We start from the raw sequence: 5,651 nt of genomic DNA, 5'->3' as shown, positions 1-5,651 counted from the left end.
TAATTATGTTCATTTTGAAAATAGGTTTAGATGTGTGTTGTGGTGTTTATAGGTGTAAATGGTGGGAAGGGTAGGAAGTAATTTATTTTTATGGTAATTTTGTGATTAGTTTTAGGTGTGTGTTGTGGATATTATAGTATTAACGTGTGTGTACTAAATGAAAGTGTATTATTATTTTAATAATCATGTTTTTATTGATGATTAAATATGATAATTGAGGAAATAAACTTAAATACAATGTTTTAAGTGTGTTTTTTATTTGTGTGGTGTTCTAGGGTAGGAAACTAAAGGAATATATTTATGTTTTACATAATTCTGTTAATATTTGCTCCTTTTAAATAAGTATTTTTTTTAAATGTATTCATTAAGTTTTTTACATATAATATTTGCAGAATTGTGTTATATTTAATTTATATCATAATGTGTGTTTATTTTATATGTTTAATATATTTAAATGTATATTTCCCTACTGTTGCACTCACTGTAGTGGGAATAGTAAATTTTACCACCGCCAATATCCAGCACTTTCCCTACTGTTGCACTCATTGGAGTGAGAATAGAAATGTTTTCCTCTCCGCTATCAAAGACTATTCCCCATGTTTCTTTTACTGGAGTGGGAATAGTAATGTTTACCCCTCCGCTACCCAGCACTTTCCATACTGTTGTACTCACTGGAGTGGGAATAGTAATTTTTACCCCTTCGCTATGCAACATTTTCCCTACTGTTGCATTTATTGTATGTTTTAATTTTTTTAAATAATGTAATGTTTTAAATTAGTATAGAATGTTTTTTTATTTTAAAATATTGATGTACATATTATTTTAATATAGTTTTAAGGTTTACAAATCAAATAAAGATAATATTGAAATTTATATATATTATAGATGTATAAAATATTATGTTTCTGTGTTATATTTATTTTATTCAAGTTTATTTGTAAAATGTAGTTAAAATGTTTATTAATTTTAATTTAGTTTGTTAAAAATAATATTATTTATTATAGTTAATATATTTATTTTAATTTTACATTTATTTTTAATTCGATATTTTGACATCTATATTTTTTACTTTGATATTTTTGAATCGATATTTTTGACCTTACCTGTTTAAGTATAGGGAACAATGATCCATCTAATTTTTTTTCTCTGTGTCTCTGCAGTCAAGGCTATGTGCGCCAACAATCCAACCTCGCTTGTAGACCATGGCTGTAAGTTGGATGAAAAAAATTGTGCGTCCCTCAAAGGGGCATGACCGATGCAATTAAGGCTTAAAAGCAATTAAGCTAAAAATCTGTGCTCAGCATAGTGTGCCACCCGCCTGTTATTTTGTTTCTTCTGTCATTGCATCCATATATTTAATACAAGTAACTTTACACCTACAAAAAGCCAGGACTATTAGCGTTGTCAGCGGTTGATTGTGGAATAAAGTTGTATATAATATTGAAAATGCTTCTGCTCTTGTGTTAGAGGTTGTGGCTGAAAGCTCGAGCTGCCGACTTAGGAGATGGGTTTTGAGCATAGGGTCAGATTAACATCCTGTTATTCTCTGCACATCAACTTATCTCCCCATGAATACAAATAATTAAATAAATCATGTAAATCGCTCCAATACCTTTGGGTTGAGTTAGCACTAAATAAATCTTGCTGCATTTTCTAATGCAGGGCTGATAGTTTGCCTTTTGAAAGAATGTATGTTAAATGCAGCCCATGACAGACACTGTGATCAGGGGAGCAATTAGACCCAAACTTCAGGGGGGACTAATACTCCCAGCCAAGGCTGGCCCTAGCACTGGTCACACACTGTGCAACAATGGTGCCCCTCCCCCATCTCCTCCTACTCCATGAATTCCCTCACCACCACTCACCAACAATGCACCTCATCTCTCTATAGCACCTTTCTGACAAACATTTAATTTTTTATTAGCGCTGCTCCTAGTTTACTCACACTCTGTTCTGTGATCTGCATGGTACACGTTTTTGTAGCAGGCACATTAACCCGCTGCGCTGTGGGCGAGAGCCGCTCCGAGGAGGTCCCTCGTTGAACACAACACATGGGCCAGCATGTGTAGATAGTGTGGCAATAAGTGCCAAGGGACAAACCCTAAACTCTGCCCTGCCAACAGAGTTTTGCCACTCTACGTTTCAACAAAAACTATGCCTGCCTCTGGGTAGCTGAGTTTAGCGGTGCCTACCCCTTTTCTATGCCTACGATATTTTGGATGTATTGTACATTGACCACTAGAGAGAGCACCCAGATTGTAGAAACAATATACACTGCATGGTTTTCAGAAGGACACAGCAGAGCTGCAATGAACGCATTTAGCTGCAACTTGAGGGACTAAGCGGAGGTGACTTCTTGTCCCTGAAGTCCTACCTGTTTCTGAGTAGCCAGCAGGCTTCTGTCTGGCTAGCTGCGTGCGGGGCTCAGCTATCAGGGTTAATTTTCTTATCATGCATCATTTATACAGCTGTGAGTAGCAGATTGAGAAGCTGCTTGTGTGGAAGGATCGAGGCGGGTGTTTATGAGAACATAGTCGACCCATGTCAGCCACTGACCACCCTGTCGCCAGGCCTCTTATGACCTAGTAAACTAATGAGGCACCAGCAGGGGGTTATTCTGCACAGCATCACTGTGTGCTGTAGGGGTTAACTTGTGTTTGGCTTGAAGTAGCCAGGCATTACAGGTTTGAAATGGTGTGGAAACAGTGCTGCTCACCATAAATCCACCTTATTCCTCCTCCACCCACCCCCAGGGACTAATGTACTTGCAGGGGGTTCTCCATCAAAGTCTCCTTGTGTGCTGTAGGGGTAAACTCTTATCCTAAGGGTCTGAGAAAGCAGAGCTTTGCAACAATGCTCACTATTACCACAGGCCATCTTATTATCAGGGCCCCTGGAATTCTGATAACTATTCATGCACCGGCTGCAGTGTCCCCAGCCCATAGGACATGTGCACTGTCATAAGGGCAGGAGCATATCCCTGGAAATATTGGAGTCTTGTTTATGTGTAACTATGTGCCAACCATCGTAAAGCACTAATCAGCCTTGTAGCCAGCTGCCCCCGGAGGCTCACTGAACTAGTGATGCGAGTCTAGACTCAGTGTGCTGCTGTCGGGGATAAATGTTGTCAGATAGGGAGAGGAAGAAGGCAGTGCACTGCATACTTGTGTGGAAATAGATGCGATGTTTGTGTGGAAACTAGTGCCCTAGCCTTATGCTGCACCTGCCTCACCCTGCTATGCAGAGGTTAACTGCTGTTCTAAAAGAACCAGGGCGCCAGTCATGCTTTGCAGTCTTTTTGGGAAACAGAGGTAGTGAAAACTAGGGCTCCAGTCTTGCGTTATACTTGCCTCGCTCTAGTGTGAAAGGGTTAGCTGCTGCGCAGGGTCTAGCTGCTGCGCAGGGTTTAGCTGCTGTGCTAAAGAGATAAGGGCACTAGTTGTGCTCGGTGGACTTGTGTGGAAAAACAGGTGGTGAAAACTAGTCAACGGTCTTGCCTTGCATTGTATCTCTCTTGCACTGCTGTGCAGTGGTGAGCTGCTGTGCAGGTTTTAGCTGCTGTGCTAGTGGGACCAGGGGGCTAACAGTGCTCTGTAGGCTAGTGTGAAACAGAGGTAGTGGAAAGTAGTGCTCCAGCCTTTTGCTGCACCTACCCCACTCTGCTATGCAGTGCAGGAGTTAGCTGCTGTGCTAAGGAGGCAAGTGCACCAATAATGTTCTGCAGACTTGTGTGGAAACAGAGGAAGTGAAAACGAGTGGCCAGCCTTGTACTCCAACTACCTTGCGTTGCTGTGCAGGAGTTAGTTGCTGTGCTATGGGGACCAGGCTGCTAGTCGTGCTCACAGATGTGCATGGAAATAATGAAGTAGTGCTTGTGTGTCAAAAGAGAGGTGCCCAATAACCAACCACTGACCACCTTATCCCAGCCCTTCCAGTGAAGTAGAGTTGCACCTACATGATGTGCTACCGAAGGGGTTAACTATTGAAGCGCTTTTAGCCCTATGGGTGTTTCAGCAAGTTTAAAAGAATAACGTGTGTTTCAGGATCCAGGATCATCTGAAAGCACATGTTTGTGCTTTTAAACTTGCTGCATTTCTTTTCGTTTTAACGTTTTTTTAAAAGAAACTGTTTGAATTTATTTGCCTCCCTCTTATAAGAATCAAACGAAGAACACAATCAATTTGTCTTTGACCCCATATTCGCTCCTCCTCCCAAGTCCCTTCTGTTCAAAGAGAGGTGATGCTTGGGTTTTGTTGCCAACAACGGTGAGGATGACAAGTAAAAGAAAAAAAACAGTAGAGCCATGAACAATAATAATATTAACACCTTGGCTGCGCAGGATATTCCTCTACTGTGCTGGGCCATAATGCTAATGGGTGTGGTCATGACGAGCTCAGCTCGTCATGAGCACACGAGCACAGTGCCCATGAGCACCGAAGGGGTTAACAGATATAAGTTCCTTGTGACTCTGCAGGCTCCTGCTCGGGTATTTAGAAGGGGGTGGAAGGCTTTATATAGTCATCTGCACCACGGCGTTGTAACCAACTGCATAGGGTGCCAGATAATGGAGCATTTGAATGCTGAGGTGGTGCGCTTTGGACGTTTTACTTAGGCGGCCCATATTCAACCTTCCTGCTTTTCAATACGGACCACTTGGCTCTCTTCAAACAGTACACCACGGGAATAAGGATTGCACCAATCATCAAAACCTTCAGTCCCATTCGCTTGTGCTGGTCATGTTCTGGCTCAGCTGGCCACCTAAGGAATGTGCATACATCCTTAGGGACCTGAGACATGGTAGCTGTAGTGCCATCATCAAACTCCAGGATCTCATTGTAAATAGGCAGTGCCATGCCAATAGCCTGGCCAGGAAAGGTGGGGTTGTAATACAAGCCATCTTTTTTGATGACCCTTGTGGGGACATCACAGTAGCCAGTAAAAAGAGAAAAGATGTAATCCTCACTACCGTGCCTAGCATTGACATTGTAGCTCAGATCAGGGGGCAATGCCCCATTGTTCGCTCTCCGGGATGCCTTCACATTAGGATATGGCTTGGGGAGTAATCAGAGAGCTTGCCTGGCTGGGTAAACATATCCCCATTTTCATCAGGGATGTTTATCACTTCACACTCCTCTGCTAAAGCCTTTGCTTCAGCTTCTGTCTGACTAACTGCCACCAGATTTCAGAAGGCCAGGTATTCCATGCTGTGGCAGGCAGCACAAACCTGTTAGTATATCTGGTAACCACGCAAACCCTGCTGTGATCCAAGGCAGAAAAAGGACTGTTGTGGCTCCAAGGATACTTTAGAGGATGCAGCTCTAAATCACTGGCTTTTACAGATCTGTGTAGAGCCAGAGCTAAGCCAGCCCCTCGAGCAGGAAATATGCCCAGCGTGGACAGGGCCACCTTTCGGCCTCTGGACAGACTGGAAAAGGACATGGAAGCCCTGGGCTGTGATTACCAGGCTGCCCCGCCCCCGGGGACCCTGAGGAGTCCCCTCTGCACCGAGATCCACGCTGCTAGGCTGACCGCCACCACTGCCAGCTTTGGCTTTACTCTGTGACGTGAGGACTCTCACCTTGCATTTCTTTTCTTAATGCAGCGCAACTGCGGGGCTGATTGCAGGGGTTTTGAAAGTATTTATGTCAATC

The 5,651-nt window shown here is 43.0% G+C and overlaps 1 pseudogene; it reads right to left on the bottom strand.

Annotated features, from left to right (window-relative positions):
* Nucleotides 1-4,604: 4,604 nt before the first annotated feature.
* On the bottom strand, nt 4,605-5,439 carry LOC147692206 (cytochrome c1, heme protein, mitochondrial pseudogene; annotated as a pseudogene).
* Nucleotides 5,440-5,651: the final 212 nt, after the last annotated feature.

The sequence above is a fragment of the Lissotriton vulgaris genome, chromosome 9, assembly GCF_964263255.1.
Source record: "Lissotriton vulgaris chromosome 9, aLisVul1.2, whole genome shotgun sequence".
NCBI classification, from domain to species: Eukaryota; Metazoa; Chordata; class Amphibia; order Caudata; family Salamandridae; genus Lissotriton; species Lissotriton vulgaris.
This window is presented reverse-complemented; position numbering and strand designations above follow the sequence as displayed.